The 24,572-nt window shown below is 41.6% G+C and overlaps 1 protein-coding gene across 5 annotated transcripts in view; it reads left to right on the top strand.

Moving 5' to 3' along the window:
• The window catches only part of PDE4B (phosphodiesterase 4B), a 403,030-nt gene that overhangs the window by 313,665 nt on the left and 64,793 nt on the right, over window positions 1-24,572 (top strand). The window contains exon 1 of one of the 5 annotated variants that reach the window (XM_054038008.1): window positions 13,182-13,350. The exons of 3 other annotated variants lie outside the window; for them this stretch is intronic. The gene's annotated coding sequence lies outside the window, so the exon portion shown is untranslated. Of the gene's footprint in view, window positions 1-13,181; window positions 13,351-22,236; window positions 22,254-24,572 lie in introns of those variants that run through there. One more of the 5 variants, XM_054038010.1, reaches the window with a different exon arrangement.

The following is a 24,572-nucleotide window of genomic DNA, read 5'->3' as shown; positions in this document are numbered from 1 at the left end:
AATGTGATTTGTAATCACTGGAAAGTTTCAAAGTAAACTGTGTGTCCCTTGTTATATATCATACTGTTAAAACTGTGATCTCTTATTTTATAAGATATTTTGCCTGATTCTCCTCTCTCACTGATGTAAATTAGATATACTTAATCAGGCCCATTTTTATATCTATCTATCTATCTATCTATCTATCTATCTATCTATCTATATAGTCTTGTTCTTATTTTTACCCTTTATGTGCAAGAAGAACATTGTAATTTTGGGCGGCCAGCCACGGCTGCAGAAGGTAATTAATTTGTTATCCTTAGGATTCCCTATTCTGTATAGGCCTGGACAGGCCCTATATGACAAAACTTAAACAGGCTCAGACACAGCTATATATTTTACATTTGTTTTAATTTCAGTTTGTTTCCATTGGAACTGCATAAGAGCTAAAATCAAAAGTTAAATCCTGAAGACCTTTTTCAGGCAAAATTCCTATTGTTTTCATTAGAATGTTCTGGAGTGTTTTAAAAAAATATTTTATTCAGTGACAAAGAGAGAGAGTGCATGCCAGTGGATTGAATTAATTCTTATTAATTAATTCTTATTAATTAATTCACCAGGACCAGATGGCATTCACCCAAGAGTTCTGAAAGAACTCAAATGTGAAATTGTGGAACTATTAACTATGGTTTGTAACCTGTCCTTTAAATCAGCTTCTGTACCCAATGACTGGAAGATAGCTAATGTAACGCCAATATTTAAAAAGGGCTCTAGAGGTGATCCCGGCAATTACAGACTGGTAAGTCTAACGTCAGTACTTGGCAAATTAGTTGAAGCAAGAGTAAAGAATAAAATTGTCAGACACATAGAAGAACGTAAATTGTTGGGCAAAAGTCAACATGGTTTCTGTAAAGGGAAATCATGTCTTACTAATCTATTAGAGTTTTTTGAAGGGGGTCAACAAACATATGGACAAGGGGGATCCAGTGGACATAGTGTACTTAGATTTCCAGAAAGCCCTTGACAAGGTCCCTCACCAAAGGATCTTATGTAAATTAAGTTGTCATGGGATGAGAGCGAAGATCCTTTCATGGATTGAGAACTGGTTAAAAGACAGGGAACAAAGGGTAGAAATAAATGGATAATTTTTCAGAATGGAGAGGGGTAACTAGTGGTGTTCCCCAAGGGTCAGTCCTAGGACCAATCCTATTCAACTTATTCATAAACTGGAGAAAGGGGTAAACAGTGAGGTGGCAAAGTTTGCAGATGATAGTAAACTGCTCAAGATAGTTAAGACCAAAGCAGACTGTGAAGAACTTCAAAAAGATCTCACAAAACTAAGTGATTGGGCAACAAAATGGCAAATGAAATTTAATGTGGATAAATGTAAAGTAATGCACATTGGAAAAAATAACCCCAACTGTACATACAATACTATGGGGGCTAATTTAGCTACAACTAATTAGGAAAGAGATCTTGGAGTCATCGTGGATAGTTCTCTGAAGACGTCCACTCAATGTGCAGCGGCAGTCAAGAAAGCAAACAGGATGTTAGGAATCATTAAAAAAGGGATAGAGTCTAAGACGGAGAATATCTTATTGCCCTTATATAAATCCATGGTACGCCCACATCTTGAATACTGCATCCAGATGTGGTCTCCTCATCTCAAAAAAGATATACTGGCATTAGAAAAGGTTCAGAGAAGGGCAACTAAAATGATTAGGGGTTTGGAATGGGTCCCATATGAGAAGAGATTAGAGGCTAGGACTTTTCAGCTTGGAAAAGAGGAGACTAAGGGGGGATATGATAGAGGTATATAAAATCATGAGTGGTGTGGAGAAAGCCAATAAGGAAAAGTTATTTACTTGTTCCCATAAAAGAACTAGGGGCCAGCAAATGAAATTAATGGGCAGCAGGTTTAAAACAAATAAAAGGAAATTCTTCACATAGCGCACAGTCTACTTGTGGAACTCCTTGCCTGAGGAGGTTGTGAAGGCTAGGACTATAACAGGGTTTAAAAGAGAACTAGATAAATTAATGGAGGTTACGTCCATTAATGGCTATTAGCCAGGATGGGTAAGGAATGGTATCCCTAGCCTCTGTTTGTCAGAGGGTGGAGATGGATGGCAGGAGAGATCACTTGATCGTTATCTGTTAGGTTCACTCCCTCTGGGGCACTTGGCAGTGGCCACTGTCGGTAGACAGGATATTGGGCTGGATGGACCCTTGGTCTAACCCAGTATGGCCATTCTTAGGATCTTAAACACATGTAGTTTATTGTCTGAATTACCTCAAACCAGTGTTCAGACTTAGAGAATATTATAGAAGTTTCATGGACACAATGATTCATGACTGTTGAAGATGGATGCCCCATTTGCTGCTGTTGTAGGTAATTGTTATTGAACGCTGCAACTTCTTGCTACAGAGTTACAGCCCCTACATTAGCAAAAGGTTTCATTTAGCCGTTACTGTCAGGGCTGACCCTAGGCATTTTGCTGCACTGTGTGGTCACCTCTCTTTCCCCACCCTCCACTAATCCATCTCTTGAATCCCACCCCAAGTTTTATAGGGTTATTTAACATTTTCCCATTAATATTTCTCTGATTGTGGTTTTAGATTCACTTGTTCCCTTTATGTATGTATGTTCCTTCTTTTTCCCTTTTCCTTCACTCTTTCTTGGTGAATCTTTTCCTCCTTTTTGTCTTCCTGTTTTCCCCTCAGAAAAATTTCCCTTAGTGTATACTTTTCCATCATTGCGATTCCCTCTGTCCATTCCACTTTTCCCAGGTTTTGTTTTTACCAGTCTCTCTGCCTGCCTCTCTCTCTCTTCTTCCCGGTCACTGCCTCCTTTCTTTTTTTCACTTTCCAGACATTCCTATTATATATCCTAACTGCTCCCCTTCACGTGTACCCTGTCACTCAGACTTGTGCACAAATGCTTCTTCCCCCTCAGAGACCAACACAGAAGGGTTCTGGGTTCTCTTTGGTCTTGGAGGGGAATAATATTAAGCCAAGTCTCCAGAAGGAGTGCACCAATCAGGGCTCAGCTGAGCTCACACCGCCAGGGTTAGTCTTACCACACAGAGCAAAGTGAGTCCCAATCAAGAGGTCAGCACCTGTTCTACCACAGTCTCTGCTGGGGTTGAGGGCAGACGGGAGAGGAATATGCAGTGGCTGCTTTGTGGCAAAAGAGGAGCAGCAAAGGGAGGCAGAGGGTGAGAGCAATCCTTGTGGGTGACAGGAGAGCAACGGAACATAGGTGAAGAAGCAGAGAGAGGGATCAGCTACTGGGGTGTGGGAGGCAGAAGGAGGAAGCTGCATCTTGAAGGGGATTTGTTTACTTTTGCCAGGTTTGTCTATTTCCCCCCACACACACCCCACGTTGCCAATGGAAGCAGCAGCATGGTGCACCTGTAGGGCAGAGACAGCCCCGTTTGCAGCATATGAAGCTTTATTTCCTACCAATAAACAGATGTGGATGTGAAACTATTCATTCATAAAATTTTATCTTCTCATTTTCAGTAATTATGCACAAGGAGTGACTGCTAAAGGGTGATTTTCATATTGGGTGCTATTCAGTGGCGGCTGGATTAATAGCTAATGTAGTCATTTGATTTTTCCTAAACTGGTCCATATTTTGTAGTATCAAAATATTTATTATATTGGAGACTCTTCTGGTAGGTTAGTCAAAAAATAACTAATGCCTCTAATGCGAAACCCTCTAATGCAGTGTTCACATATGATCTTAAACTCCTAATTTGCTCACTGTCATATTCAAAGCATTCAGATAGCATTAAGAGGAACACAATTCACCACTTTTATCTGTAAATTATGATTTTAGTAGGACTTTTGTCTCATATGCCTTATGAGAAAGTCCTGTGCAATTTAATAGAGAATGATAACCTTACCATAGAATTTTTGTATACCACTTAAAGAATTTTACAGCAAGAATATCATTCTCTGTTCAATTCTGTACATACTGTATTTAGAGTAATTTCTATAGACCCCTATTTCTGCATTTACAGAGAAATTATAGGGATTTGCACAGTTGCCAACTCTTGAGATTTTATCATGAGCCTCATGATATTTGGCATTTTGCTGAAAGCCCCAGCACCTTGAGTCATGTGATTTTTATGAATCTCTCTGCTCTTTTTTTTTTTTCTTTTTCTTTTTTTTTTTTTTTTCCCCACTGGCCTTCGTGGTTCTGGAGAAAAGCAGGAAAACATGAACACTAAAAACTCAAAAACCAGAAGACAAATGAAAAGAGACCCAAAATTTATTATTTTTAAACCTGTCTCATGATTTTTGAATACTTGGGGATGGTAATACTGATATTACTACATTTATCTTGCATTCAGATAACTTATGCTAGAAATAAAAGCATATCTTGGTATTTATCCATGATATGAAGGAGACATGCATTTCATCACCAGTATGTGGATTTATTTTTATCTTATCTTATTTTATCTTATTTTTACAAAACGGCAGTGAAGCAAAATTCTGCCTCGTTTTAGTGTTTAGGGCCCGTGGTTGAGCAGTGAGCACCCCCTGGCGCATTGGAAAGTTGGCACCTGTAGCTCCAGCCACGGAGTCGGTGCCTATACAAGGAGCTGCATATTAACTTCTGAAGAGCCGCATCTGGTTCCGGAGCCACAGGTTGGCCACCCCTGGTTTAGAGAGAGGGGGATTAATCCTTCTCTCAGATGGATCATAGATTAGAATGGCACCCAGAGGATTTATTGTCCATGTTTCCCATGTAAACTCTGTGGATTGAATCCTAGCCCTGCTGAAGTCAAGTGGAGTTTTGTCTTTGACTTCAGTGGGGCCAGGATTTCATCCCGTATTGCTTACTGCTTATGCCATAGGTTTTACCAACTTTACCCTAGCTGTCCTCCCCTACAATCAGATAAGTGAAGTGAAGATAGACTAGAGATTAGGTAAGTAAATTAAATAGTATTTTTAGGGCAGCATTCTTGAGTAGGGAGACTTCATTAGATTTTATTTGATTTCCATGCCAGTGTAACACCGACAGACTCTGGTTGTTGTCAGGCGGGATCGAACCTGGGACCTCTGGAGCTAAATAAATGAGCCTCTACTGCATGAGCTAAAAGCTATATGGCTGTTAGCTCAGGCTGTGGAGCAGACTCATTTTCTCTCTCTCGCTCTCTTGTGTCTCGGTGCCACTAGATAGGACAGAACATCATACCCAGAAGGTGTGTGCGTTACACCAGGACTTTGTACCTCATATAAAGACTTCCAGTCATACATTCTGGTTTTAAGCTATGAGAGACAGAAAGAGTGGACTCATAAAAAATATTAATTTTCATTTTGTTAGTCCCCTTCCCAAAGACATCTGTGGAACTGTTTACATGAATTAGTCCAAGTCAAATAGATCTGACCAGGTACAGAAACTGGTTCTGTAATCTTTTATTGGCTTTTGTGTATTGAAGGACACAGAGTAGTTGCCAAGACTTCTCCCAAATATGCCCCTTCCTATTAATTTCATAATACTACTCCAGTATTATCCAAACTAAATGAAGTTTCAGAGTCTCTCTCTCTTCCCTCCCTCCGTCCTTCTCTATGACCATCTGATAGTCCCCTTTTCCTCAACTTCTCTATGGTCCTCCAGAGCCGCCATTCTTCAGATAAGCCCCAGTTCCTTCCCATCCTGTGACACTCCAGTAGGACACCAATCCCTCATTGCCTCAGGCTCAAACCTCTGATAGATCTGCCCCACCTCCCAATCCGGTGCAACTCTTAACTTTGATGATCCAGTTTCTTAGTTATGCTCTCTGTGTTAAAAGCATCCACTAATCAATGCGGCCCAGTGTCCATAGCCATAATACATAATTCAACACCATCTAGTCTTTAGCTAAGCAGCTCATCTTTATTATCATTGGACTGGGATTCTGATGGGCTGCTGATGCTACTTTAGCCACAGTTGATTTTTTTGGTAAATTATGCCCTGGACTTGTAGCCTCCCTGTACCTCATGTGGAAAGTGTAAGGGAATGGCATTGGAGTGGAGAGTGTTGACTAACAAATGCTCACATGCTTTCGTCAGAGATATGCCTAACTAAAAGGGGCAAAATAGGGTGTCCTTTATCCTACACGAATGTACGAATGTCACATATCCCAAAATCAGCCTGAATTCTGATCTCATTTAACTGCTGCACTGAAAGTGATCAGCAGTTAGTATTCCCACTTTGCTGTCCATACTGTCTGCTTGTCCTTCACCATTCCACTGATGGCTACTATATAGCCCACATCCTACCTAAAGTTTGCATTGATTATTGCCTCACAATACCCACCCATATGCACTGTTACATACTGTAACTCTTTTAACTCTAGGGGGGAAATCTAATGCCCATTGGATATTAAGTTTCTTTATTTTTCCAGAGTGGTCACACCTTTTGCCTGAAAAGGGCTGTAATTTGAAAGATATGAAAGGGAGAAGAGAGTTCCCTATCTGAACACTTCTGATGAGGTGCCAGCTGTATTTCCTATGTCTCCTGAAAGTTTCACAGAGGGAAGCTGTAGAGCATTCTGCCTGCATTTAGCCTGTGTTGTATCCTTAGAGATGAAAAATGTCATTTTAAATCAAAATTTGTTTATATATTTAAGGTTAGATGTTTATTATAGATCTGCCATTGCCATACTTTGATTCATGGATTCAGCACCCATCAATTGACGTCAGTACGAACTCTCACATTCATTTCCTTTTGTCATTAGCAGCGTGATTTATATCCTGTTATGAAAAGTACAAAATACGTGGTTTAAAGCAACCTAGTATAAATTAATTAAATTATCCTTGAGCTGTGGGGGAAAGAGAGATTACATTCAGCATTTACACTGGACATAACGTGCCAATTGTGGCCAAAAATGGAAGTTTACAGGATTTGGCAATTGTTTAAAATAAAGGACCAAATTCATCCTTGCTATGTTCCCAGGGAAATGCACCAAGGATGATTTTGGCCTAGTGTGGAATGAATAAACTATAACAAATTATGCAGTTTGTTTTTTGTCTTTGTTTTTCTCTAGACCATGAAAAGCCTGGCCACAGCTTATATCCGACAAACCACTAAAATGCTGATAGTGATGTCACTGTCAGTTTCAAACTTTTCTTAATGTTATAACCACAATCATAAAAGGAAGAGCAACACATAGTGAACATCCTGTGTTTTGTCTTTGGTATCAGCTTAAGCAAATCGGGCAGATTTTTCCTGTTATTTGGTTATAAATGCAGATTATGGGACCAGATAGAATTTTTTTATGAATTTAAATAAAAAAATTTAAAATTAAACATGTGACTGTAGCAGAAACAACAAGAACAACCCCAAAACCCAAATCCATCATTGGCACAGTTATTTCACAATTAGAACTGAGAACAGTTTAAGGCAACAAACCTTCTGTGCAATACATATTAATACAAGCAGTACCCAATTGCATTTTTTAATTATGTAGAAGCATGTTAATGTGATCTCAGCTGCAGTCTGTAAATTCACTTGTTTACAATGATCTTATTTCCAATGTTAATACTACCTAATTTGTTGGTGTGATTTATTACCCTGGTGTGGCAAAATTGTTGCTGCACCACACCGTCTCATCCCCCGCCTCAAGTGTCTGTATGTGGCATGCAACAGCTGTGCCTCAGTTTCCCCCTGTGGCCTTTGACCTACTTCAGCCATTGACATGACCTGGCCCTCCGGACAAACTAGGTAATGGAGTCCAGCACTATTCAAGATCTCAGACTTAAAGTCAGACAGAAAATAGCAAAACAACTGAATCTTCAGCCCACCTGAACTCAGCTGGTAGCCTTCTTCTTTGCAGGCTAGCCCCAGCTTCAGACCATCCTAACACTGACCTAGGTTTGTTGGTTTCACTCCCACCACTTCGCAGTGTCACTCTCCCCCTCTACCCAGGGTTTCAGGTAGACTACAGTCCCTGATTAGCCCCTATCACCAGCTCAGGACTCAACTTCCCAGACTTCTCTCAGCCCAAGGGAAAGCTCCCAGGTACCCAATGCCAGGTTTACAATGGCACCAGTGGCACCATGGAGCCCGGCCCGTGCTCAGAAGTGGTTCTGGCCTGCTCCGCTTGCACTGTGCAGAGACCCCACCAGCACACTGCCTCCTCCCCGCCCATCACTTGCTCCTCTCAGCCTGCCCGCCGGCTGACCGAGCACTCCTCTCTGCCTCCTGGCTGAACCCCAGTGCACCTCCGGCTCCGGGCAGTCTCTGCTTCCCACCACCTGTGGGGCTCCGCCTGTCTCCCCAGAGCTGAGCCGCCTGGGAGTGGTGCAGAAGCCTGGCCAGTCTCGGTCGGGGGTGGGGGGGGAGGGAGAGGTTGGAGAAAAAGTGTGGGGGAGCTTGGCTGGGCCCCTCCAGGCAAGTGGGTCCTGAGGGAGGACCTGGCTGATCGCGCCACTCCAGAGGGGCCAGAGCGATTCCTGGCCCCGGGACCATCCCTGGCTGCGCTGCTGGCTCAGCCCGGCAGACACAGTCACCTCCCAGCAGGGCTGGTGAGTGCGGCCAGGAGGCAAGGCATGGGGGAGTGGGCCTTCGAGGGGTCTGGGGGGGGTGCTGGGTTGTGGGGAGCAGGGAAGATCTGTGTGTGTTGGGGCACTAGGGAGTGGGGGTTCTGTGTGGGGTGCTGGGCAGTTGTGGTGGGGCTGTGGCGAGGGGGGCACTGGGCAGGGGTCATGATGTGCAGGGCGTTGTGCATTTGTGGGAGGGTTGGGTGGGGGCGCTGGGCATAGTGAGTCCAGGGGAGCTCTGGCCATAGGGAGTCAGGGGGTATTGGGCGGGGCAGCTGTGTGGCGTGGCATTGACCCTTCTGGACAGGAAGAGGCAGGCTGGCAGCACAGAGCTGGGCAAGACACTCTGCGTCTGGCAACTGCTGGATTGTGAATAGTGCCCTCGCACTGGGCTGGGCAGAGCGGGATTGCCCCTGCCATGCCATGCCCTTGGCTGGCACCTCGCTCCAGGGACTGACACACACACACCCCCTCGCCATGTGCCATTGCCCCTATGGGGGCCCACAAATATATTTGGCGCCGGGCCCACAAAAGGTTAATCTGGCCCTGCGGATACTTCTCACCTGGGTCTCTTTCTGTTCCCTCCTCCAGCCCCTTCCTCCCTGCCAGGGTTTGATCACCTGTTTACCTGATACCACTCCAGGTGCAGCCAGGTAGCTTCTCAGGCCACTTTAACTCTTTCATCACTGTGTGCGGTTATACCCGTCACACCAGATTATAATGCATATTTTGGGTTCACTGTTCTTTCCTTCATACACTACAAAGAAAGTAGTGGACAAATCTTCAAAGGTCCAAATGCTGTGCTCTGTTTCCCTAGTAGGTTGCACCAGGGTAACTGAGAAGAAAATTGTCCCATATGGATTGAGTAAGGGGTTTTGTCCCTCATCACTTTCATTCAGAGCGCAGTGGTGTGAGTCTTAAAAATCAGCAGGGAGATGAAAAGCTGGCAACTTTTCTAAGTACAGAAGCAGATATGGGGAAGGAGTAAAACTTTTTACAGGCATTTAAATGTGAGAATTATATCTGTTCACTTAACAATAAACTGACAGGTGATTTTGGATATTACCACATAGTGGCCACTAAGGACTAGATTGTTCCCTACTCCTGCATGGATGAGCAGGGAGAAGATGCAAGGACTTCACTCCTTAGATCCCTTGTGTTTGGATCAGTTGCAGCCCTGGTCTCCATTCTCAAGGGAATAGGAGTTACGATTTTTATATACGTATATACTGCTGTAGTGCCCCGAGGCTCAGCTCGGCTCCCTGCTAGCCACCAAGGGATGCACACCATCACAAAGGTGCAGGGAGAAGGCAGGGCTGTGGCTAGATGCACAGGGGGAGCACTACTCTAACCTAAAGGTGTTATCATTGTCCCACCTCTTATTCTCCTTTATCTTCATCCTCTAGCTCCTTTCCCTCAGCCTTCAAGCATTCTGTTGTTTTCCTTATATTCCAGCTTCAAGCCCCTTCCATGTGCAGTGTATTCAATTTACCTCAACTTCCTCTTTAGTTCTTCTCCAGTTCATTTCTCTCTCTTTCTCATATAAAGGACGACTAAGCTCACTAAGGTCCCTAATGATCGCTCCTTCCATGCAAAGAGATGAGCCTTTCCACGGCCCTAACTTTTCTGAGCTACCTTGGACACAATGAATGATTGCCTTCTTCATTAGTGCCTCTCCTTTCTAGGCTGCCATGACTGTGTTCTTCTGGTTCTTCTCCTACCCTGTTGGACTCCAACTAATTAAATCTTGATCACTGACTGGTGATCTGTCACCGCCTCCTTTGGAGCCTCCCAGCCTCACACCTCTTCCATCTCCATCCATCTTTCTTTTCCACCACTGATTGTTTCCCCACTGTTCACATCACTTCATTCATTTCCACATTAAACTTAAGCTCCTTGTTCTCCCTTCACAGCTTGGCGCTGCTCCGCCCTCACCTATATCTTTGTTCTTGTTTCTGTCTCAGATCCTCTGTTCCTCTCAGTACTTTCTCATAATTACTCCCTTTGTGTCCTATTCCCACTCTCTGCTTCATGCTCTTTTCCACGCCACACCCTACACTTGGAACAGCCTTCCTCTTCTTCCTTCAAGTCCCTTCATAATAGCTGTGTTTTTCACTTAGCTTTCCACTATCCAGTTCCTCTCCAAAACTCCCTGATCTGAATTTTCTGCTGGATTTTTGTATCATTCATGTTGTATTTACCTGAATTAGTGTAAGCTCCTCATGGCAGGGACCTGACATCTTATATGTGTGTAAAGGATGGTGTATATCTATGGAACATCATAAATAATAAATAAGGAGTCTGTTGTTCCTGATGGTGGGAGAAATCTCTTGTGTCAGAAACAGTGAAGCTGTAAAAGAGGAAGCTGCCCCTAGATAAGGGTAGTATGTTTGACCTGTAAGATCAATGCCCCAGCAAATAATCTGATCAATTTTTGCATGATGGACTATTTTATAGAATATTGCTTTAAAAATGTCCAACATGGCTATCAGGATCACAGCATAATACTAAGGGTCAAACAATGTTGTGTATCTCCTGGGGCTATAAGAGGTTTGCACAAACTTTTCCCAACAGCAAGCAACCTAGTACCCCCTAGGTGTTTACAACTCTGAATAATTATGGTATTTCCAAACAATTAATTATATACCTAGCAATATAATACACTTGACAGTTATGCTTTGCAACATTAGCCTTCAGGGGCTGTAGCATTGTGTGATATGTCACACACAGGCTTTTCAAGTCTCATAAGATTAAAGTGGTGTTAAAATTCCACTCTTGGGGGTGGGAGTGAAAGATTGGTATTTTTTCCTTGCCTGTTCCCTTGACTTGGTTTTCCTGAACATCTGCACGTTTGTCTGCACTTCTCACATGCCTTTACATGAATATAAAACTTGTAATATTTCATTTTTGATGTGGGTGTAAAATGTACCCAGACTCATGCATGAACATTTAAATAGAAAGTAAACGAATGACGAGCTAATTCTTAAACTTGCATTGAAGAGAGTCCATCTATCTATAGGTGTTATTAATAACTCTGGATCAGAGTAAGCTCCTAGTTATACACCATCGTAAATCTGGAATTGTTCATTTGAAGCCAGTACTCTTAGTCCAGATTTACACTGGTGTGAGAACAGAATCTGGCTATGTGCACAATAAAACATTTGGTGTGAAATTCTGCAGTCCTGATTCAGTCTCCAGGGAGTGCTGCCACAATAAAGACTGCAAGATGTGGCCTTTTGGCTTTAAAACAGATCATTCAAGTCCAGCAAATACAATACATTGTAATTCTAACCAATATTTGCACAGGGCTAGTATCTCTATTGCACCAAATATCTAAGTAATGTGCTCTTAAAAAAGTAACTAATTATGAATAATGAAATCAGCCTTGCTACAAGGATAATGGATTTTGCGACCCACTAGAGGTCCCTTCAAACCTGAATAATTCTTTCAAAATAATACAGTGGTTTTTAAATGAGATTCTAATTTTAATTAGATTTTACACATGATTAAATTTTACACATGGTAAAAATTTTAAAGTTTTGTAGAAAGGAGCCACTTATAAGCAAACGTTCAATTTTGCATCAGAAATTAAACAGAGAGAATTTTACAGACATGAAATTGGGTAAAGTCTAAACTCTTGAAACAGTAAAATAGTTCTGATATTGCCAGAAATTAAACTTTAAAAGTTATCTGCATGGAAAAAGAAAATAATCGACTAACATTCAAAAGATACTGCTAACATTTTTGTTTTCATTTCCTGTTCTTCAAGTGTAGTCCGTTCCCAGAAAGAATCCATTTCACATGTTTCATACACCCTAGAAACACACCTCCCCCTGAAAGTTGGAATCATGCATCTTAGTAAGTATTTCAGTTATGCTATTGACGTCAATGCAGTCATTAAATAGATTGCTGGCCCTCCCATCAGTAAACCTGTGCCAAGAACCTAGAGGCAGACTCGTTTTAAAAGAAGAACATCAGGTTTTCTTTTAGCAGTTAGGAAGAATAAGGGGAAAGTTTCTCTTAAAGGTTTCCATGCTTCACCGTACTTTTTCTCTCTTTTTTTAAAACTTCATTTACTTATTTTCTGCTAAGATAAGCTGCTGCATTTACTAAGATATGGTTGTTCTGTTACTATGTACATAAACAAACTCTAAATGAGACCAAAGAGTAGTTTCTTGTGATGAACTCCCGTTGAAAAATGACACCCATGTTACGTCTCACAGTTAGATTTATTTCTATATCGAGTAACATAAGATATTCAGGCAAACCTTTTTAGCCTTTGACTCCAGAAGTTCTTTAAGGATTGATTTCATGACATCTATTTCAAAAAATAGCCTTCATTTCTCTTCTCACTGGCTCTGTAGATATATAAACTAATCATGATTCCATAGCAACTGATAAAAACTGTTTTCCCCTCAGCCACACCTGTGGGGTGTTATATTAGACATTTGACACGTGTTCCTCCCATCATGCAGTCTGTCATTCCATCAAGTCCGACTGCCATCTATGGCAGTTGGGCAGCTATCAGTGATGTCAGAGGGACTCCCCAAGCATAGTCAAGGAGTCATTCTGTAATTCTAATGCACGGTGGGCTCTTCCCAGTCTGACTGACTGATTCATTCATTATCAGAAGCAGGGAGATAAGTACATCCTAGAGCTGACCCCTATCTACTCTAGAGGCATAGTTCCAGGATATACAGCTCTCCTCAACTTTTATCAGGAATAGATCTTACAGTCAGACAAGGACTGTAAGGGGGCTTTGAGCTGAAAAATTAGTTCTAGATGGCACCCTCAGACAGATGGAGAAAGTAATCTTCCCTTTGGCAAGATAACCAGGTATGTTACAAACAAAGACACTAATGCATTTTGAAGAGCATCTCAGGAACTGAAGCACCATTTTCTTGATCTTGGCACTTTGTGATCAGCTTCACCCTACTACTTAGCTTAGTGCTGCATCAAGGCAACCTTCAGTTCTAAAAAGGGCTTCCCTTCTTTTGCAGATTTCCCACTGAATCATCCAGCCAGATGAAAGCCAGTGTTTGCAGCTTGCATGGCCTTCTACAGTGTGGGCATGAGAGGGGGTGTAAGATATTCATAGCGATATACTTTCATGACATCATCTTTTTTCACTCTGTATTCTTTAAACACACAGGGCCAACACGGAGGTTCTTACACTGTTTTTGTACATCCCTTACTCAGGAAACACTCATTTTGAACTGTATAAAAACTGTATAAGGAGCTCCAGGATTTGGATGATAGGGAAAACCCGAGTAATAAAATGTGTGTCTTGTGCTGTACAGGAGAATGGTAACTGCTTTATGGGAGGGAGGGACTTGTACAATACAGCCATTAAATGTACTTTTTGTAGAATTGGGTCCTTATTGTTCTGACATATATACCTGAATCACAGAAAAAAAAAATCTTCTAACTAATAGAGGGACTTACTTTTTAAGATGAGGGAAGCGTCTTATGCATGCCTTAGTGAAGGATGTTGGATCCCTCATTGTCCTGTTGGCTTAACCTCTTTCAGACTCCGCGTCATGATGCTTTTCTAGCTGATGAGAACTGAAATGGACTCCTAACAGCACCTATCAGTTCATTCCTACATTAGATACTAGGGTTCTCCTACTTCCTATGCGATCGAGCTCACTGCTGTAGCAGTGTGTCCCAGCCACAGCTAGCACAGGGAATAGAAGACTGACTGTGAGTATTAGCAGTGAATCTTTCCCAAGGATATGTGAAGCACTAATCCCAGGACCAAAAGCCTGTCCTTAGATACTCCTAATGTTAACAATTTTGTCCTCATACATTTATTCCAAATTTAAGCTGTGGTAATGAAGCATTTTAAAATGTATTTAAATCCTACATGGTATTATGACTGCCTGTTGTGGACCAAACTGTGCAGTCCTTGCTCAGGCAACTTTATTTAAGTTTATCAGGGTCAATGGAAGTGTTGTCAGAGTAAGTGCGGTAGGGTTAGACCCAGATGGTGAAATCCTGGCCCCACTGAAATGAGTGGGGGGTTTGCTGTTGCCTTCAATAGGGTCAGGATTTCATCCAGAGTATTTAATTCTTCAAATCAAATGTTTATTGTTCCATAATAACTATTACAAATATTAAAACAATATTTTTATTAATGCATATGCTAAACAGAGTTAATAGAAAGAGCAAATAGTTGGTCATTTGCTTTTGTTCCCCTTTTTATTAGCCACAATTCCAGCCATTGTAACTGACAGCACAAAATCTTTGTCTCTTTCACCAACAGAAATTGGTTCAATAAAAGATATCACCTCACCCACCTTGTCTCAGACATTGTAACATGCACACCTTGTCTCAGACATTGTAACATGCATTTTAGTCTCACTGTCCAAGCTCCAAAATAATGAAAAGAGGAATCATATGTTAACTGCCTTCAATATTCCAGTCATCCAGGAATACTAAGATTTAATTACCACTATCCTCATCTCATGAGATTAAAAGAATTGTATTGCTAAAAATTGAATATGCTATTGTGTTGCTATTAAAGAAATGTTAAACTTGATAGATAACCATTCATTTTATCTTAACATAGCAAGTTGTGTTTACAAATGACAATTTATCCCTAAGAACTTCACAATTAGGGTACTTTTTTAGTGGTTCATCCATTATAGAAGCTAATGTTAATTAATTATATTTATAAGAATGTGTATGTGTTAAAATTGTTTCACTGGAAAAATCAATACATTTATAAAATCAAATTTATTAAATAATGTTATTTAAATCATGTAATTTAACAATTAAAAATAATAAAATAAATAATAAAATAATTATTGACATTATTTAATAATAAATATTAAATAAACATTTAGACAATATGTTAAGTGCCTGCTTGTTTGGGGAGGAGCTAATAATAATTTTGGAAGCTAAAAAATTGAGCACAAACACTGTGTGTATGTGCCAGGTAGTGATGTTTTTTGAGCATACTATTGTATATATTTCCACTGAGGTTAGTGGCAAATCTCCTATTGTCATCTGCAGTGGGAGCAGGATCTGATCATCTGATGAACATTCATTTATTATTATTATTATTTTATTTTATTATTAATAATAATTCATTTATTTGCATTGTGGTTTGTCTAGGAGACCCCATCATAGATCATAACCCTAATGTGCTAGGTGCTGTGCAGTTATTTATACATTTAAATATAATAATGTTTTTTAAAGCCTGTGCTATTATCCTCTAACACAAAATAAATAATACAATAAAATCCCAACAGCAAAAATAATAATTTCAAACAGGAAGTCATCTAGCCACTTACAAACTTTCCTTTACCTCATCTTCAACCCTCTCCCATCCCCCCATCAAGCAAATGTCTTTTGCAGTGTACCCAGAAGGACACCAAATTCAGTCTGTTTTGGACCAAGGTGAACAGGTTCCAGAGGCTCAGAGCCATCACAGAGCACATTCTTACCAAACACCCCCTCTCTTTTAATAATGAGTTGGGTCCAGCTTGAGAGTCTACGCTGACCACAGCTGTGGCGGTATGTGACTGTTTTTCAAACAATGTTTAGGAACGTTTTCACTGTCTTGTCACTGATATCAAAATGCTTTTTAAAAGTCACATTTTATAACTGGCCTATTTTGGTGCTAACTAGTGCACAATTATTTTTGTATGAGGCCAGTCCTCTTAGAGTTAGGGTGACCAGATGTCCCAATTTTATAGGGACAGTCCTGATGTTTGGGTCTTTTTCTTATATAGGCTCCTATTACCCCACCACCACCACCACCACCTCCTGTCCCGATTTTTCACATTTGCTGTCTGGTCACCCTGCTTAGGGTTGTTCTGATGGCTGCTCCCTCTGCAAAACTAGTGTAGAAGTCTGTGGTATTTAAAAAACCTTTCAGTGCACTGCTTCCCCTCCTCCTACTCCCCTCCCACCCCCATCTTTTTTTAAAGAAGTCTCTTATGAAATGAACTGAAATGGTGATGCTGCAGGGTGTATCTATGGAGCAGGACACTTAAATTAAAGTAGCAGTTTTTGTATTATACTGAAATATCTGGGAAGAATGTTGTCTAATCATTTACCCCTCTGGGACTCTTCCAAACCCGAGCTGAGTGTGTCATGAGGCTGAGCCAGTGAGGAGAAATTTCAAATAAATATTCTGAACTTGATGATGCATTAGCTTATGTGCTCCAGAGACTATCAATAATAGAGCATGCTAGTGTTTGACAGTTGTGAAATATTTTCCCCCCCTTCTCTTCTCAAAAACAGAACTTACAGAGAGAAATGCAGGTACAAGTTTCCAGATCTAACTGGAGCCTTTTGTGTTTCAGCATTAATACTTTATAAAATATGATCTAGGTCCAGATCCAAGTCAAAGGCATATGATCCTGAGGCAGGGCTCCACTCTAATTCAAGCTGTTTGGACGTGATATTTCCATTACTTAAACTCAACAAACTTTTAGCACTCCCTGAGACTCCTATACATAAGCAGCTAGTTAGAGCTAAAGAACTACCAGTCATGCCTTACAGCCGCAGGCGCGGAACAAAAATCAAAACAGGGTAGAATATAATTACATCACAACTTAACAGAAATTGCACATTCTAAGGCTCCCTTAGGTAACTCAGCCAGTGTGGTCAACTTAGCATGAACTTCTTTAAAAGGAAAACTTATGTGCAGCTCAGAATCAGAGATTTCACAGAGATGACATAAATAAAGGGCTGAGACCATGTCAGTTGCTAAAACCAGATGTTTTTGTTATTCTTTTAAATTTAGGGAAATATGAAAGGTGTCAGATTGACAGCATTTGGGATTTAAGCAGTGCTTAATTTTTGCTACGGCTGAGTCCCGCCACCTCTAGGCCTATCAGTTCATAGCCCCAGCACCTAGAGGCCTGGCAGTTCATAGCCCCGGCACCTTTGGGCTTCATCAGCTATAAAAATTGCTTGAGCACCAGCACCTCTTTCATTACAAATTAAGCACTGGACTCAGCCCTCATTACCCACTGACACCGAGAGCAACAATGCAGTCATTCTACAGTAAGCTTTAATCTCATTAATAGGGACTATTTCAGTGCCCATTTAATCTCTGACAGCTCTTCTCAGATTGTCAACGAAGATGCTAATCATAATGCTGTGTTTTAGAGTTGGTTGGAAAATTTAGACCAAAAAAATGGGGATTTTTTTTTCTGCCTAAAAGTGATTTATTTTATCAGACCAGTGCTAGTATTTTTTTCTGATGGGGATGTCTCTTTAGTGAGAACAGGACAGAAGATCAACTCATTTCACATAGCCACAGAGAAGCAACTATATGGTAACAACTTTCAATCACCAGCAACTCGGGCAAAATTTATAGCCAAAGTGTAGTTCAGGGGTCAGCAACCTATGGTGCGCGAGCTGATTTACAGTGGCACTCTGCTGCTAGCCTGGGGTTCTGTCCGCCGGCCCCTGGTCCTGGCCACCAGTCCCAGGGGCTCCGCTGCCGGCCTGGGGTCCTGGCCGCCGACCCCGCTCAGCCCGCTGCCAGCCTGGGGTTCTGTTCGCTGGCCCGCTGCCAGTCTGGGGATCTGTCTGCTGGCCCCTGTAAGTGTAAAATGTATTACTGGCACGCGAAACCTTAAATCATAGTGAATTAATGAAGACTTGGCACACCATTTCTGAAAGGTTCCCGACCCCTGGTGTAGTTCATTACCAGTCCCCTGACTCTTTAGTTTTCTCCTTCTCTAAAACAGGCTTAAATCCTGGAAGCCTTCAATCAGATGAATAATCTTCAATCGTATGAGTAGACCCATTGGCTACAGTGGGACTACTCAGAAGAGTTAAAGGCTTGCAGGCATGGGTGGTGGGTACCATAGGCTGGGTGCCTCCCCAAACAGCCAGGCATGGCCCCGCCCACACTCCACCCATAGCCCCTCCCGTCCCCCCACTTCCCACCCGCACTGCCCACCAACTCAGCACTCTGGGGCTGGGGTCACGCTGCCCACCCTTCCGGCGCTGGGGGGGCTAGCTTGGGGCAGGGGCCGGTGTCCATGGTAAGGCGGCTCCAGCAGGTGGGAGTGTGCAGAAGGTGTGGGGCCTCGGGCAGAAAGGGCAGGGCTGGGAGCTAGCCTCCCCCAGCCTGTGGTTCACACACCGCCCATGCTTGTAGGATTGAGCCTTTAGAATTTTAGTTTATGCTTGGCACAGCTGAGGAGATTGGGAAGAAAGTTGGCTTTAAGGCACTGGGTCATCATGGGGACTGAAATGGCTCTCAGTAACTTATAAGCTTAACAACTTAGAGCGTAAAGCTGCTCTAAGTTATGCCAGCCTCAGCAGGCCTACACCAGCTGCGTGCCACCCGGGGTTTCCTGTGTGAGGGATAATCCTGAACTCCCCTTTAGTGACACTTTCTGGCTGCTTTGCACAAACTCAGCAATACACAGCAGCCAGATCCAGACCAAGGACTCAGCCCATAGTCTTGAAGGTAGCATCGGCACAGAACTCAAACCTTTATCCATAGCTGTGCATTTTAAGAAAGCTCATGGTAAACTACTCCCTATGTGACACTGGGTAACAGCTGGTTTCATTCCTCAGTGCTGAATGTACCTGGTACTTGCATGTGAGACAAAATGTGTTCCAATTATACCCTGTATTCCAAGTACATCGCTCATAAAATGCTACCATTCCAGTGTGTGATGACAGCGTTCGAACAGGGCCACCAGTTTGCTGCTGCACAGACGCGGCACTGGAGATCAGCACGTGAAAGAGCTAACATGGAATATTCAAAGCTGTCAAAACAAAGTGCCACTTTAAATTAACTGCCATCACCCTCTTCTGCCCCACCTTTATCTGTGATTTACTCTGTGATTGTAAACGGGTTGTTTTACAAAGCCCTTGTGAACGCATGAGTAAACACAACTCGTGAGTCACAACCACGACCATTAATAAACCAGAATCACTGGCCAGGACAGGTTAATAAAGATAATTAATGCAATGAAAATGTCATCGCTGTTTTAAGTGGTAGTGGGTTGGAGGGTTTTTTAAGTTACTGCCTGACAGTGAGGGGCAGTTGTCTTCTGTAAATGTTTACAGGGTTGTAATATTATTGATATGCAACAAAAATGAATATAGAGAGAGCTCTCAAATGCCATCACAAAGCTATCAGAGTGATGTCAGTACTATAGCTTAACATGCAAAACTAGGTTCTTGTATACAAAACATGGCAGCTCATTCCTTTTCATTAAAATAAGACTTTTTAAATTACCTGTGCTTTTCTAATTATCCCTACAGCCACTTCTGCTTCTGCTCTGTGACTAGCCTGTGCTATACAGCAAGAGATAGCCAGACTACAGAGGCCACCCCTACCTGCCAATAGAAGGGAGCAGGTGGGGGAGGAGGGGGAGCGCAGAGTGAGGGCAGCAGCTTCAGCAGATGTCACAGAGCATGCTCAGTATAAGCCAAGCAGCAACTTCTGGCAGGGGGAGGGGAGGCATGACTCTGTGTGCGCCTCTCCCTCCCCCCCCCCCCAAAGCATCACCTCTGCAGGATGCCATTTAATACTACACCAGAGTTGACAGGGATTACTTAGAAAGCATCACTTGAAAACCAAATATGTCAAATAAGTCACCTCTGCAATGTGCTGGATACCTGATTGCCTCTAAGTGACCACTTCTCTGGAATTTCATCCACTAGGTAATATTCATATTAGTTCACTTTAAAAGGCTATAAAAGAACAAGAAGTTCAAATCAGGTGAATCGGTAAAGTAGCTTTTATTACCCTTTGAGTACATGGAGTCCTCTATTCTAAGAAAACAGATTAAAATTCCAAACTAAATCTTTTTTAAAAACTTCTGTATTTAAATGTAATGCTTTTAAGATATTGTATTTGGCCATGAAAACAGTTATGATATTTTATAATTAAATATAATTTGAACAGACAGGCATGATGGCTGAAAACAGAATGTATCACAATGCGAGATATGTGGGCCCAATCTTGCCAACACTTTCTACTCGGTTAGTGCTTACTAACATGAAAGGTGTCCTTCAGAAGGACCCGACATTTAAGGCTGAATTTGGGGATTGCTTACTTGGTGTTTCTCAAGAACCGGTCCAGGGATCAGCGCCATTCCCTGAGATCTCCCTGATACAGTTTAGGAAAGCAGCAAACCGGCCCCTGCTATCAAAAAGGTTGAGAAACACTGGCTTACATGATGCTTGTAAAAGTGGGGAGCATTGTGAAACTGATGCTGTCCGCTTCCATAGTAAAGATGTGCATCCTATCACACTCAAGCATATTGTAGAGAAAATAGATATCCTGATTATGTGTGAGTAGAAGAATCATACATATACAGAACATTAAAATATCTGTTCTGTTAGCCATGGCTCATAGATCTTCACATTGCACCCAGATCATTCTTTGGCAGAAAACTCAGCTGGGCTAACGAGCTACTTCCAATCAGTTCCCTCTTGCAGTCCTTTCATGATCTATTTTCTTAATTTTCATATTCAAAGACTTCAGGTAAATTAGACTAAGATGAAAAGTTGGGTAGATTTTTCAAAAATACTTAAAAGAATTAGGAGCCTAAGTCCCATTTTCAAAATGAGGCACTTTACTCTTAGGCACATTTGAAAGTGTGACCCATAATCTATATCAGGGGTCGGCAACCTTTCAGAAGTGGTGTGCCAAGTCTTCATTTATTTTTATTATTTATTATTATTATTAAGGTTTCGCATGCCAGTATTACATTTTAACATTTTTAGAAGGTCTCTTTCTATAAGTCTATAATATATAACTAAACTAGTGTTGTATGTAAAGTAAATAAGGTTTTAAAATGTTTAAGAAGCTTCATTTAAAATGAAATTAAAATGCAGAGCCCCCGGATTGGTGGCCAGGACCCGGGCAATGTGAGTGCCACTGAAAATCAACTCGTGTGCCGCCTTTGGCAGGCATGCCATAAGTTACCTACCCCGATCTATATAGTTGATGTGGCTCAGGTAAATTGGACTGGTCTCCAAAAACTCATTTGACACATACACTTACTTCATTATGAAATGTCCTCTCGTAAAATTCATTTTTTACTTTCAGGGTTCCTCCTAACAGGGTCATTGACTTTATTGTCAGAGCACCACTTGGGACTTCTATTAGAATGTAAATAGAGACATTTTCAGTAGTCTTTTTGTGATTAATGCAGGAATCCTTGTGGTTGTGGACAATGAAGAACTGAGCCTGGTCAGTGAAATGATAACATGCCGAATCATCTATTTGTTCCCTGAGAAAAAGTTAGATCTGAACAATCTTTCCTTTTCATTTAATAGGCAAAGATTAGGCTCTGTCCTCTCTTGCTATTTCTGCTTCTCCCTATCCACTTCCTAAGATATTTCTAGTATGCAGGCAAATCCCACTCCCTGATTCCTCTATGATATCACTGCTAAGTGACATCTGACAAAATCTTTTCTGCATTTTGTTACTTCCATTTGACACCATCCAAGTACTGTCACTATCCCTTCTGATGGGTGTTGGCCATAATATATTGTTTGCTGTATTTGGCTGCGGGGTGGGAAGAGGCCATAGCAGTTAAAAGTGAAGTGGTGCCTCCATTCTAAAACCCTTCTTGTCAGTACTTTATAACTTTCTTATACAGTTATCATTGGAGATTAAATATTTCATACTTGGCCTCAGCTCAGAAATGACTTCCTCTGGGGAGTTTCCTAAACATTCATTCAGCTGCCTGAGTTCTCAGAGCATGGATTTAAAAAAAAATAGAAAAAAAGTCTTACAGGTAAGAAATTCTTTGTATCAAAAAGGAGAGGTTAGAGAGCACTTATTTTTTTATTGTATATGTTAAAAACAGTACAACACACTGGTGATTGCTATATGTTTATGTATTAAAATACCCTGTTATATATGCAAGAGGTAATGCTACTTTGCTTTGGAAAGGTCTGAACGTCTTCATTCTAGGATATTTAAAATCTCACTGTTTTATTACTTAGCTCTTTGTTTTTTGCATGTGTGCATTTGTGTGTGTGTCTGAAACACACACAATGTATATATAATAGCACATGTTTAAATAATGAACATAATTAGATTAGTTTGCAAAGTTTCGTTTTAGACCCTGTGTTTTTGCTGGCTACTCCTTTCCAAAATGTATTCCATGCTTGTCTCAACTGAGAGGCGATTTTTATATAATTTATTTTATTTGGCAAAGTTAGAAATATGTTTTAACAATTTCAAAAATACCTATGGCTAAAACCCACTTTACTTGTGTAAAAAAATGGCTTTTTTTGGCATAATCTTTGATACTTGGTATGCAAATAGATCTCCTTTTGGAAAACATGTGTGATCAAATTAGCTGGAGAGTAATAACATTCTAGATGAGTGAAAAGTCACTATGAAATATGCTCTGTGGCCACATAGTAAAACACCTATGAAGCTTCATCTCTTCTGGGTATAGACTCATAGACTCATAGACATTAAGGTCAGAAGGGACCATTATGATCATCTGGTCTGACCCCCTGCATGCTGCAGGCCGCAAGACCCTTCCCTGGACTCTACCGTTGAAGTCCCCAATCCTGTGTTTTAGTGACTTCAATCGGCTGAGACCCTCCTGCTAGTGATCCCTGCCCCATGCTGCGGAGGAAGGCGAAAAACCTCCAGAGGCCCAGCCAATCTACCCTGGAGGAAAATTCCTTCCCGACCCCAAATATGGTGATCAGTAATACCCCGAGCATATAGGCAAGAGTCTCTAGCCTGACCCTTGTTGGCCATTATGCTGTTCATGTACCATTGCTTGGTTTTCATTGGCTACTATGTTTTATCATTAAACCATTCCCTCCATAAACTTATCCAACTTAATCTTAAAACCAGACAGGTCCGTCGCCCCCACCGTTTCCCTCGGAAGGCCGTTCCAATATTTCACCCCTCTGATGGTCAGAAACCTTCGTCTAATTTCAAGCCTAAACTTCCCCCCGGCCAGTTTGTATCCATTCGTTCTCGTGTCCACATTAGTACTAAACTGGAATAATTCCTCTCCCTCCCTTGTATTAACCCCTCTGATATATTTAAAGATAGCAATCATATCCCCCCTCAGCCTTCGCTTTGTCAGACTAAACAACCCAAGCTCCTCTAATCTCTTTTCATACGACAGGTTTTCCATTCCTCTGATCATCTTAGTCGCCCTTCTCTGCACTCGTTCCAGTTTGAGTTCATCCTTTTTAAACATAGGAGACCAGAACTGCACACAGTACTCCAAATGAGGTCTCACCAGCGCCTTATACAACGGAAGCAGGACCTCCCTATCTCTACTAGATATACCTCGCCTAATACATCCCAAGACCGCATTGGCTTTTTTCACCGCCACGTCACATTGCCGACTCATAGTCATCCTGCGGTCCACAAGGACCCCTAGGTCCTTCTCCTCTTCCGTTACTTCTAACCAATGCGTCCCCATCTTGTAACTAAAATTGTTATTATTCGTCCCCAAGTGCATCACCTTACACTTTTTACTATTAAATTTCATCCTATTTCTGATACTCCAATTCACAAGCTCATTCAAGTCTCCCTGCAGAGTATCCCTATCCTCCTCCGAGTTTGCAACTCCTCCCACCTTCGTATCATCCGCAAACTTTATCAGCCCACTCTTGCAATCGGTCCCGAGGTCAGTTATAAATAGATTAAATAAGATGGGTCCCAAAACCGAACCTTGAGGCACTCCACTAGTAACCTCCCTCCAACCCGACAATTCACCCTTTAATACGACCCGCTGCATTCTCCCCATTAACCAATTCCCTATCCACCTCTGGATTTTCATATCGATCCCCATGTTTTTCATTTTAACCAATAGTTCCTCATGGGGTACTGTATCAAACGCTTTACTGAAATCCAGGTATATTAGGTCCACCGCATTTCCCTTATCTAATAAGTCCGTTACTTTCTCAAAGAAGGAGATCAGATTCGTTTGGCACGATCTGCCCTTCGTAAAACCATGCTGTAATTTATCGCATTTGCCATTAACTTCAAGGTCCTCAACTAGTTTCTCTTTCAGAATCTTCTCCAGCACCTTGCACACTACTGATGTTAAACTAACAGGCCTATAGTTACC

This window comes from Malaclemys terrapin, chromosome 8, assembly GCF_027887155.1.
Source record: "Malaclemys terrapin pileata isolate rMalTer1 chromosome 8, rMalTer1.hap1, whole genome shotgun sequence".
Classification (NCBI taxonomy): domain Eukaryota; kingdom Metazoa; phylum Chordata; order Testudines; family Emydidae; genus Malaclemys; species Malaclemys terrapin.
This window is presented reverse-complemented; position numbering and strand designations above follow the sequence as displayed.